Here is a 13,721-nt window from a genome sequence, read left to right on the forward strand (position 1 = left end):
GTTGAGGTCAGGGGAACATGGGTGCCACACCATGAGTTTCTCTCCTTTTATGCCCATAGCAGCCAATGACACAGAGGTATTCTTTGCAGCATGAGATGGTGCATTCTCATGCATGAAGATAATTTTGCTACGGAAGGCACGGTTCTTCTATTTGTACCACAGAAGAAAGTGGTCAGTCCTAAACTCTACGTACTTTGCAGAGGTCATTTTCACACCATCAGGGACCCTAAAGGGGCCTACCAGCTTGAAACCTGTGGCCTGCTTAATAATGTGGAACGTCCTTCTTAAGTAGTTTTCCTTTGATTGGGCACACCTGGCAAACTAATTATCCCAGGTGTCTGAGATTGATTACAATGATCCAAAGAGCCCTAAGACACAATACCATCCATGAGTTTAATTGAAAAACTAATTAAATGTTTATGACACTTAAATCCAATGTGCATAATAATTTGGAACACGGTGTATATATATATATATATATACAGTGAAGGAAATAAGTATTTGATCCCTTGAGTGTTAGAGGAGAGACAAGGTGGCAAGGCAGCGCAGAAAATCCTAGAGTGAATGAAAAGGTGGTGTGGACGACGAGATAGGAGGAGGGGGGAGTGTTCTATGATTGATGTTGCTCTGTGTCTTTGCTAAGACAGCACTTTCGACTGTGTAGAGTCATCAACTACCTTTAGGCTCTATACACACGACAGGGTCCGAGTGCCGGCTGATAAAAACTGCGGTTTTGGTCCGTTTTCTCGGCCGTTTTTCATTCGTTCCGGGCCATGCTTCCGTTTTTAACCCGTTTTTTTCCTTGTCCATTTTAAAAACAGATGAATTTCATTTGTAAATTTTCTGCCCCACACTGCCCTCTGTAGATAATGCCACACACTACCTTCTATAGCTACTGCCACAGCCCCCCTGGAGGTAATGCCACACAGCCCCCTGTAAGCAATGCCACACAGCCGCCCTTGTAGATAGTGCCACACAACCCCCCTGTAGGTAGTGCCACACAGCCCCCTGTAGGTAATGCCACACAGCCCCCCCTTTAGTTAGTGCGACACAGCCCCCCTGTAGTTAGTGCCACACAGCCCTCCTGTAGGTAGTCCCACACAACCCCCCTGTAGGTAGTGCCACACAGCCCCCTGTAGGTAATGCCACACAGCCAGCCACCCTGTAGGTAATGCCACACAGCCCCCCTGTAGGCAATGCCATACAGCCCCCCTTTATGTAATGCTACACAGCCACCTTGTACATAGTCACCCCCCCCTACTTTCCTGTAGGGGATGGCTCTCTGAGAAATCCATCACTTCACTGTCCATACATGGACAGTGAAGTGAGGGACTTCTCCTGGAGCGGAATCCCAGGCCAAATCGCCGGTGATTCCGCTTCAGAAGTCCCTGTGTCCATATATGGACAGTGAAGGCTGGGACTTCTCCTGGAGCGGAATCCCTGGCCACATCGCCGGGGATTCCGCTTCAGAAGTCCCTGACGTCACTGTTTCCATATATGGACAGTGAAGGCAGAGACTTCTCCTGGAGCGGAATCCCCTGCCACATCGCTGGGGATTCCGCTTCATAAGTCCCTGACGTCATTGAGTCCACTCTTTGGACAGTGAAGGCAGAGACTTTTCCTGGAGCGGAATCCCCGGCCACATCGCCGGGGATTCTGCTTCAGAAGTCCCTGATGTGAAGTCAGGGACTTCTCCTGGAGCGGAATCCCGGGCCACAGCGTTGCTGTGGCCGGGGATTCCGCTCCTACAGGGAGCAAAAAAACACTCTCCTCCTCCTCCTCACATGCGCTTCGCACTGTGAGGAGGAGAAGGAGAGAGCGAGCGACGGAAGACACGGCTGTTACACTACACACCGACACCACATAGTTAAAATTTGCGCATGCGCAATGGAACATACACGGCTGCTGAAGACGCAGCCATATCATTTAACAGAGCATGCGTGGTGGAGTGTGTCAACCACGCATGCTTTAAGCAGATGGGGAAACACGTGGTACGGTTACGTCATGACGTAACCGTACATTATGAAAACCGGAAACCGGAAGTTAGGCGCGAATGGACGGGTCTGCACAGGAAGTGCAAATTTTACATTACCAAGCGGTCACGTGACGGAAGAGGGGATACGATGCTACATTCATCTAATCAAACGTAAATACATTACAAAGTTATATGTTTTCCATTTTTTAGTTTAACTAAAAGTAATTTTTTGCTTCCGGAAAACCCCTTTAATACCAAAGGTATTTTAAACCTTAATGACCAAGCAATTTTTTCAATTTTTCCATCGTTGCATTAAAATAGCTGTATAAGGACTTTTTTTGTGGGACAAGTTTAATTTTGTCTAGCACCAATTTGCGGTACATATAATTTATGGATTGTTTTTTTATTAACTTTTTAGTGGGTTACTTGAAACAAAACAGAAATTTTGACATTCTTTTTTGCGTCTTAAATGTACGCAGTTTACCGTGTGGTATATATAACATAATAACTTTATTCAGCGGGTCCTTACAATTTCAGCGATACCATATTTATATAGGTTTTTTATGTTTTCCTACTTTTAAACAGTAAAAACACTTTTTCTTCAAAATTATTTGTTTTTGTGTCGCCATATTTTAAGAGCCATAACTTTTTTCTTTTTCGACCGATGCAGCTGTATGAGGGCTTTTTTTTTACAGGACGACTTGTAGTTTTTATTGGTACCATGTTGGAGTAAATGTGACTTTTTGATCACTTTTTATCAAATTTTTTTGAAGGTGAAAGCAATTCTGTCATTTTTTTTATTTTTTATTTTTAAGCCGTTCACCGTGCAGGTTAAATAATGTAATAGTTTTATAGTTGGGTTCGTTGCGGATGCGGCAATACCAAATATGAGTAACTTTTTTTCATAATAAAGTATTTTGTAAGGGGAAAAACTGGGTTTTTAATTTATTTTTCCTTGGGACTTTTGTTTACTTATTTATGTAAAATTTATTTAACTTTTTTTAGTCCCACTAAGGGACTTTACTGTGTGATATTTTGATCGCTTTTGTAATACATTGCAATACTTCTGTATTGCAGTGTATTATTGCCTGTCAGCGTAAAACAGGCACCTGGCATGGCCAAACAGGCAATCACTAAAGGCAGACCTGGGGACCTTTGTTAGGCGCCCAGGCTGCCAAAGATACCATCGGCATACTGCGATGCACGCGGGATGCCAGTGGGGTGAGAGGGAGCCCCCTCCCTCTAAAACCACTCAGATGCGGCGGTCGCTATTGCCCTGAAGCCCGAGGCTGTTAGCAACTGTACGGGCTTCAGGAGATCCACACCCGATGCGGGAAAAGTTCTTCTGAAGTGCCAACGTGAAAAGGCGGCGCTTCAGAAGAACTACCCCAAACGGCCGACATAAAAACCCTATACGCCAGTCGTTAAGGGGTTAATAATCTAGTCTTCTTCTCTGCCAAAAACTGATCATTAACAAATTCCAAAAATCTTAAAAATTCAATTGCCAAAATTAGAAAGGATATAATGTACTTTGTAAAAAAAAAAAGCCATAGTTTAGGATCACTGTCAGGCTTTCCAGTTGCCTGTACCTCATACTTCAAACTTTCATACCATTCCCCACATGGTCCTGTCACAACTTGAGATCTTGAGACCCTCCCAAGTTACAACAGTAGATCTCCATCTCTTGAATGCCTGCCCCTGCTTTTAAATCATCTTTCTCGTACCCGATAGTGGCAGATATACTTCAAATCTTAGTGACATGAAAATCTTTGAACTATTGTAGCTGCTAAGGTATTCATAAACATGACTCAATAAGAATTACATAACTAAATTCATTACATAATTTTTTATAGTGAACTTTGAGAGTTCAATAATTGCGTCAGAGCTAAACCCTTTTCCACAGAAATTTCCTACTATGTAAAGTTTCCTGTCACATTTTTGTTTCCTAAGAGCTAATGTTCACATGCCAGCTGTACAAAAATTTCACAATCAAGACAGAATGTATTAAACATATTCTGGGAATTATGCAATTAGTGATAATAAGAACAGCGGCAACCATTCATATTCCAAATGCCAATGATAGAATGGTGCTTGCTTACTCACAATTGGTTTTCCCTCAGCATTAGTTTTATCCATGATCCATGAGTGTAATACTGTAACGTCCGCGGTTGCAGACCACAGACTCCTATCATCCTGCAGACGTTTTCCTCCCCAGAGACGCCAGCACATGCGGCCGTCCTGTCCTGCAATGACCACTAGGGTGCACGCTCGAGCTCATTCCCGGCCTTAATGGGCCAGAGCACACACGTTTTAGTTTGACTGATTGCTCCCATGATCACCCTGGACTATAAGAAGGGCCCTGCCCCTTCCTTCATCGCCTGAGCTTTGTTGTGCTTACCCATGTTAGTCTTTGCAAATGGTCCCTTAGTGGTTTCCAGTTCCCAGTGTTCCCGTTCCTGCTACCTGTATCCTGTGCTACCCTGTTCCTGTGCCGTAGAGAGTTGGAGTCGTGTTCTGTCGTATACTAAGCCTGCTGTATTTCACCGCGCCTGGTGTCTGCCTGCTGCCAAGGTCCCATCCGAGCCTGCCAGTGCTACTGTCTGTATTGCCACAGGTACCCTTATTCGAACTATTGACTTTGCCTTGGTATCCTGTTGGGCTAGCTGCTGTCCCGCTACGGCGGTATGAACGCCAAGGTGTGGACTCCAGATGCGGAATCCGCATTTAATAGCCTGAAGAGGTGGACGCCTCCTGTGTTGGTGCTGGCGCATTTCTGTTCCAGGGAGGTCCCAAGGGCAAGACAGTGGTGTGTGGCTATTACTCTAAACTTTTCTCTTCCGCAGAGCGCAACTACTCGATTTGGGATCGGGAGTTACTGGCCATCAAATTGGCCCTGGAGGACTGGAGACATCTACTAGAGGATGCAATTCATCCCATCCTGATATTTACTGACCACAAGAACCTTACCTACCTCCAGACGGCCCAATGACTGAACCCCCGTCAAGCCAGGTGGTCGCTGCTCTTTGCCCGGTTCCAGCTTGAGCTCCACTACCGCCCTGCCGACAAGAATGTGAGGGCCGATGCCTTGTCCAGGTCGTTCGAGACAGAGGACACCATGGAGTCTCCACAAAATATCATTGATCCATCCTGCATTATCTCTGTCAACCCTCTGCAGGTAAGAGACATCCCTCCAGGGAGGGCTTTTGTGTGCTTGGCAGACAGAAGGGGAATCCTTCACTGGGGATACAGCTCCAGACCGGCAGGTCACGCGGGTGCCCGTAAGACCCGTGACCTGATTGTCCATCATTTTTGGTGGCCCACGCTGCCCAAAACCATCATGGACTTTGTCTTGTCCTGCACGGTGATCACCCTGGACTAAAAGAAGGGCCCTGCCCTTCCTTCATTGCCTGAGCTTTGTTGTGTTTACCCGTGTTAGTCTTTGCAAATGGTCCCTTAGTGATTTCCAGTTCTCAGTGTTCCTGTTCCTGCTTCCTGTATCCTGTAATACCTTGTTCTTGTGCTGTAGAGAGCTGGAGTCGTGTTCTGTCGTATACTATGCCTGCTGTCAGGGGTGTAACTAGGAAAGACTGGGCCCCATAGCAAACTCTTGACCGGGGCACCCCCGGGTGCCACAAGCAGTCCCCCTTATAAATAGTGCCCCCTGTAGAATGTGCCATACAGCCCCCCTGTAGACAGTGCTATATAGCCCCACCTATAGACAGTGTCACACCCCATTTGTAGATAGCATCCCCACTTCCCCCTTGTAGATAGTGCCACACAGCCCCCCTGTAGATATCGCTATAAAGCCCCCACTGTATATAGCGCTACACAGCCACTCTCCCTTGTATATAGTGCAGCACAGCCCCCCCTTAGTAGAAAGTGCCACACACAGACCCCTGTAGATTGCGCCACACTCAGCCCCTGTAGATAGAGCCACAGCCCTCCCCCTTGTAATTAGTGCCATACAGTTCCCCATGTGTATAGTGCCACAAAGCTCCCCCTTGTGTATAGTGCCACACAGTTCACCCTTGTGTATAGTGCCACACAGCTCCCCCTTGTGTATAGTGCCACACAGACCCCCTTTGTGTATAGTGCCATACAGCCCCCCCCCCCTTTGTGTATAGTGCCACAAGGCAATGGTGCATCCCAGACAGTTGTGTCAGCCAGGGAGATGTCACTCAAACATGGAAAGGTGGGTTTGGAGGCAGGACTATTTGACTCTTCAGGATAGCGGCACCGCCCCATGACCCTCTAATGAGTAATTTTAAGAATTTTGCTGCATCTGAAAAAAACATACAACGGAATGTTTGGAAATATTGTCAGGTCATGTATTACCGCATGGTGGCGGTTCAAGGGGTTAAAACTACCTGACAGATTCACATTAAATATACAATAAATTGAGAACAATTCCATCTGCCCTGCAATTTTGTTATTATAAATATATCCTATATAAATACAGATCCAGAACCAAGCTCATACATATATACAGTACCACAACCAAGCAAAGTACATAAATACAGTACCACAACAAAGATCAGTACATAAATACAGCACTAGAACAAAGCTCAGTACATAAATACAGCACCAGAACCAAGCATTGACATATATATAGCACCAGAACAAAGCTCAGTACATATATACAGCACTAGAACCAAGCTCAGTACACACACACACACACACACATATATATATATATATATATATCTATCTATATATATATAGATATATATATAGATATATATATAGATATAGATATATATATATATATAGATATATATATATACAGCACCAGAACCAAACTTATTACATATACACTACCGTTCAAAAGTTTAGGGTCACTTAGAAATTTCCTTATTTTTGAAAGAAAAGCACAGTTTTTTTCAATGAAGATAACAATAAATTAATCAGAAATACACTCTATACATTGTTAATGTGCTAAATGACTATTCTAGCTGCAAACGTCTGGTTTTTAATGCAATATCTACATAGGTGTATAGAGGCCCATTTCCAGCAACCATCACTCCAGTGTTCTAATGGTACATTGTGTTTGCTAACTGTGTTAGAAGGCTAATGGATGATTAGAAAACACTTGAAAACCCTTGTGAAATTATGTTAGCACCGCTGTAAACAGTTTTGCTGTTTAGAGGAGCTATAAAACTGACCTTCCTTTGAGCTAGTTGAGAATCTGGAGCATTACATTTGTGGGTTCGATTAAACTCTCACAATGGCTAGAAAAAGAGAGCTTTCATGTGAAACTCGACAGTCTATTCTTGTTCTTAGAAATGAAGGCTATTCCATGCGAGAAATTGCCAAGAAACGGAAGATTTTCTGCAACGGTGTGTACTACTCCCTTCAGAGGACAGCACAAACAGGCTATAACCAGAGTAGAAAGAGAAGTGGGAGGCCCCGCTGCACAACTGAGCAACAAGACAAGTACATTAGAGTCTCTAGTGTGAGAAATAGACGCCTCACTGGTCCTCAACTGGCAGCTTCATTAAATAGTACCCGCAAAACGCCAGTGTCAACGTCTACAGTGAAGAGTCGACTCCGGGATGCTGGCCTTCAGGGCAGAGTGGCAAAGAAAAAGCCATATCTGAGACTGGCTAATAAAAAAGATTAATAGAAAAGATTAATATGGGCAAAAGCACACAGACATTGGACAGAGGTAGAGTGGAAAAAAGTGTTATGGACAGACGAATCGAAGTTTGAGGTGTTTGGATCACACAGAAGAACATTTGTGAGACGCAGAACAACTGAAACGATGCTGGAAGGGTGCCTGACGTCATCTGTCAAGCATGGTGGAGGTAATGTGATGGTCTGGGGTTGCTTTGGTGCTGGTAAAGTGGGAGATTTGTACAAGGGAAAAGGAATTTTGAATAAGGAAGGCTATCACTCCATTTTGCAACGCCATGCCATACCCTGTGGACAGCGCTTGATTGGAGCCAATTTCATCCTACAACAGGACAATGACCCAAAGCACACCTCCAAATCATGCAAGAACTATTTAGGGAAGAAGCAGGCAGCTGGTATTCTATCTGTAATGGAGTGGCCAGCGCAGTCACCAGATCTCAACCCCATAGAGCTGTTGTGGGAGCAGCTTGACCGTATGGTACGCAAGAAGTGCCCATCAAGCCAATCCAACTTGTGGGAGGGCATTCTGGAAGCATGGGGTGAAATTTCTCCCGATTACCTCAGCAAATTATCAGCTAGAATGCCAAAGGTCTGCAATGCTGTAATTGCTGCAAATGGAGCATTCTTTGACGAAAGCAAATTTTGAAGGAGAAAATTATTATTTCAAATAAAAATCATTATTTCTAACCTTGTCAAAGTCTTGACTATATTTTCTAGTCATTTTGCAACTCATTTGATAAATATAAGTGTGAGTTTTCAGGGAAAACACAAAATTGTCTGGGTGACCCCAAACTTTTGAACGGTAGTGTATACAATACATCAAAACCAATCCCATACGTATATACAGCACCAGAACCAAGCTCAGTACAACCCCAGCCGTATGGGTTTGTATGGTGTAAAACTACAGCTCCCAGCATGGCCCGAACAATGGTAAGGATTTGCTGGGAGATGCTGTTTTACCCAAAAAAAAATCATACCACTCATCATCTCGCTGCAGATCATACAGTGACTACAATACTGATTAGAGGCAGAATAAACATTTACATTAAGTGACTCACCAGTGACATCTCAGATTCTAGCTCTTTTCTTCTCCCTCCGGTCCAGACCTCCATGTTGGATTTCTACTAGCCATGACCCATTTCTGCAGTTTTCCGCTCAGATGTCTTCAACTTCTCACTTTTAAAACATTTCTGCACCTATAAACAAAGTAAAAATTCTCAACACCTCTAAATATTATAAAGCGCCATACACTGCACCTCTAACTATAATAGCGCCATAGACTGTGTCCCTGATTGTAATAGTACCATACACTGTCACACACACACCATGCCCCCTGTAGATAGTGCCCCCATAGCCCCCTGTAGATTGTGACCTACATAGAAGCCCCTGTAGATAGTGTCCCACATACAACCCTCTGTAGATAGTGCCCACATATGGACTCCAGAGCTGCAAGGCAATAGAGCTAAACACTAAGCCACCGTGATGCCCTACATATAGCTTCCCCTATAGTGTTCCACGTATAGCTCACCTCTGTAGATAGTCCAACATATAGATCCCCCTGTATATAGTGTCCCACATATAGCCCACCCCTGTAGACAGTGCCCTACATATAGCCACCCTGTTGCTAGTACCCCACAGGTAACCCACTCTGCATATAGTGTCCCATATATAGCCCACCCCTATAGAAAGTGCCCTAAAAATAGCTCCCCTATAGATAGTGCTCTACATATAGCCCACCAATGTATAGTCTCACATATAGCTCACCCTGTATATAGTGCCCCACATATAGCTCACCCTGTATATAGTGCCCCACATATAGACCCCCCTGATGATAGTGCCCCACATATAGACCCCCTGTAGATAGTGGCCCACATAGACCCCCCCTGTAGATAGTGGCCCACATCCCCACATATAGACCCCCCCTGTAGATTGTGCCCCACATCCCCACATACAGACCAACTCTGTACCTAGTGCCCCGCATCCCCAAATATAGACCCCCTGTATATAGTGACCCACATATAGACGACCCCCCTGTAGATAGAGCCCCCACTATATATAATGCCACTCACAGTTTTATGAGAAAAAAAAACAAAACTTTACATACTCACATGATCCCGTTCCCACGCTGTGGCAGGTCTGCTGGAGCTGAACGAGCGTCGTCCAATGACGCTGATTGGCGGGGCAGAATGACTTGCCCCGTCAATAAGCGCCTTTCAAGCATGGAAGCGGCGTGATGACGTCATCGCGTCGCTAGACAATCAGCGTCATTGTAAGGCGATGAATGGTCGGGCATGTATTCGGCTGTCGCTAGCACCGGGTGCTAGCGACACCTACAGGCATGAGAGGGCCTGTGTCGTCCGGCCCATACTTGGAAGCTCGGTCACGCGGGCCCCATAGTTGCGGCGCTACCCCTGTAGCAGCCATAACGGCTGCTAGCGGCGCCACCGGGCATATGGGGGGGGGGGGCATGACGGCTGGCGGCATGGGCCCCCTCAAGCCACGGGTCCCGTAGCAGCCGTTACGGCTGCTACCACGGTAGTTACGCCACTGCCTGCTGTATTTCACTGCACCTGGTGTCTGCCTGCTGCCAAGGTCCAATACAAGCCTGCCATCGCTACTGTCTGTATTGTCACAGATACCCTTATCCAAACTATTGACTTTGCATTGGTATCCTGTTTGGCCAGCTGCTGTCCCGCTACGACGGTATGGCCCAGTGGGTCCACACACCCACCGGGACAAATACCATAGAGGCAGGCCCAGCAACTGCTATGTGGTCCGTGAGGAGGTTAGGAAGTTAATACCAGTGCAGGCAGCATGATGAGGACATAGTTATACCACTTTACAAATCCCAAGTCAGACATTATGAAATATTGAGTACAATTTTGGGCATTAGTGAACAAGAAATACATAGCAGTCTCCTTCTGAAGCATTTTTTACCTGTCTGCGACCTGCTGGGAATGGGTTTTCGCCTCTTAGTAAGTATGAACTTTTCTGTGTTTTTGAAGTTTATCTATGTCCCATTTTTTTTTTGCTGGTATTTTTTAAGAAAGACATAGCAGACATGGAGCAGGCAACCAAAGTATTAAATGGAATGGATAGACTGCAGTACATCTTGAACTAACATTTTTAGGAGTTGAGTGTCTCAGGATCTGCTTGGGTCAGACTTTTGTCCACAAACATGATTGTTTATGCATTTTTATCCATGTTATGCTTTGATGCAAAGTTTGCTTAAAGGCGGTCATGAGTGCAAAGTGCTGGGTGGCATTTTGACAATTTGTAAGGTGTTAAAATATATGAGTATGGGGGATATAATATGATTTTTCTAATTATAAAATTCCAGTTTATTTGTGCATTTTAAAAGCATGAAAATTGTCGCAGCAGCAAAAGGCTTTATCATTATTTTAAATAGAAATTCATAGCCTGTAATGACATAAAAGCAAATGTCTAGAGGAACTTTTATATTGAGCTGAAAATTAGTGTTATCATCATATTCCAAAGAAAGTCATTAAATTGAAATGTGCTGAGGCGGGAAGTGAGACTCATAAAATATTTGTCAGTCTTACATTTTCTTTTACATGTAAGCTTTTTACTGGTTACATGCCTCCTCCCCCCCCCCCCCCATGATCATTGGATTGCCTTTACAAGGGCATTTTTACCCTAGTCCTATGTTGTAGTGCACTCCCATAGTAAACAAGGCGAAATGGATTACAGAAGAAAAAGTAAAGCTGTCCAGTTATGCGGTAACTGTTGGTCATCTTTCAGCTTTTCCCCTGATAATTTTCACTTTTGGTTCTAATCCTAGGGAGGAGTAAGCAGCCGCAGACATCTCTGGCACAGTTTATTCCAGGGAAAAATAATAGTGTTGGACAGAAAAATATCAACTTCATTTAATTGTCCTTGCTTAGAAGAGATGCTGATAGTGTCTGACAGCTCAATAATATAAAAAAATGTAACTCAGGACCTGCTCACATCAGAATTCGGGTTCCGTTCGACCTTCCCGTTTGCATCACCATTGATTTCAATGGTAAGGCTTCTGTTTCAGTTCCGTAAAGTTTCTGTTTTTTCACAGAAACAATAGCGTAGTCAATAGTTTCCGTTCAGCTTTCCGTTCATCGGTTCCTCTGATGGAAAGGTTGAACGGAACAGATGAACGGAACCTAAACAGGCCCTGTTTTTTGTTTTGGTGTGCATCAGACAGGGGAGGATTTGACCATTCGGGCAATACGATAGTGCTTGGAGTCACTAGGCCAGAGGGGGCCCGGCGCCCCCTTGGTAAGGTACAGTAAGTTTAAGGGGGGGGGGGAATATATTAAGACAGCGTTTCAAACGGCAGTCAAACTAATTTACATTTGGCATATTTTGGCTGCCCGTGCGACAGATATGCAAATCTATGCCTGCTGCGAGCAGATGTAGATTTGCACCAGGAGCGTAGGTAAACGCTCATGGGCCCTGATGCAAAGGTTCTTCTTGGGCCCCCCCCTCAAACTTCTCATGGCCGATGGCCAGCAGCTTTCAGCTGTATCGCTGGGTCTCCTAAGTGACCCAACGATGCAGCACCAGCAGCCAGGGGCGTCACTAAGGTCTTGAAATGTCAGGGGAAATAGCCCCAATACATATACCCCCCAAAAAATGTGCGTATGTGAATATGGGAGATAGCATATTTATAGTACTATGACCCTACTGCTATGGATAAGATTAGATACAGCGGCTTAGCAGACAGTATCATATATGATAGGATTAGATATAGGGCCCAGCTCGATGACATTGTGGCTCCAGCGCTGGACCCAGGAAATGTAAGTATAAGGGTATGTTCACACAACCTATTTTTAGCCGTTTTTCGGGCCGTAAACGCACCGAAAAATGGCTAAAAATATGGGGGCTGGACGCCTCCAAACATCTGCCTATTAATTTCAATGGGAAAATGTAAAAACGGCGTGTAAAAAAAGTCACTTCTTGAGCCATTTTTGGAGCCGTTTTTTTTGACTCAATAGAAAAACAGCTCCAAAAACGTCCGTAAAAAACGCTGCTAAAAATTTGCTTAAGAAACGGCTGAAAATCAGAGACTGTTTTCCCTTGAAAACAGCTCCGTATTTTCAGCCGTTTTTTGTCAAGCGTGTGACCATAGCCTAAGAATTATTTTGCTTTTTACGTGTTACTAATTATTTTTGTGTGTTTGTGTTTTTTTTACAAGTTTGGTTGTTGGACTACTTCGGATTCGAGGACTACTTCGATAACAGCGTTTTTTTTTTTATTCTCAATAAAATGGTTAGTGAGAGTTGTGTGGGATTTTTATTTCAATAAAATATTTTTTCTATGTCTTTGTAAAGTATAAACTTTATTACTACCACCTTAGTAATGGCCGCTGGCTGATTGACAACGACCATTACTAAGGCGGGGCTTAATTTTAGACATGAAGAGGCGAACCCTAATCCCCATTATTACCCCAGTACCCACCACCACCAGGGGTACAGGGAAGAGCCAGGTACGATCCAGTACCTGACCATCTGTAGTGATGGTTGGGTACTAGCGTGGCCACAGGCTGATATTATTAGGCTGTGAAAGCCCAAAACCAGTGGCCTTTCCCACCCAGCCTGCTGCTGCTGTGTTGTATTTGGCTGGTTATAAAAAAGGGTGAAATCCACATCGTTCTTTCCAATTATTTATTTATTTTAAAAAATGATGTGGGGTCCCCCACATTTTTCATAACAAGCCAGATACAACACAGCAGCCGCAGCCTAGCATTACCAGGGGGGAAAGGGCCACTGTGTTTGTCCTTTCCCAGCCTAATAAAACCAGCCTGCGGCCACCCCAGTGCGAGACCATCACTGCAGATGGTTGGGTACTGGATCGTACCAGACTCTTCCCTAACCCCTGGTGGCTGTGGGTACCGGGGTAATAATGGGGGTTAGTGTTAGCCTTTTCACCGGCTAATACTAAGCCCCACCTTAGTAATGGACGCTGTCAATCAGTCAGCGGCCAGTACTAAGGCGGTAATAATAAAGCTTTAAAAAAAAATACAAAAACGTAGTAAAAATAGGTTTATTGAAATAAAAAAACACCACACAACCCTCATTAACCATTTTAGTGATAATAAAAAAAAGCCGTCATCGAAGTA

This window comes from Rhinoderma darwinii, chromosome 5 (genome assembly GCF_050947455.1).
Source record: "Rhinoderma darwinii isolate aRhiDar2 chromosome 5, aRhiDar2.hap1, whole genome shotgun sequence".
In the NCBI taxonomy this organism is placed as follows: domain Eukaryota; kingdom Metazoa; phylum Chordata; class Amphibia; order Anura; family Rhinodermatidae; genus Rhinoderma; species Rhinoderma darwinii.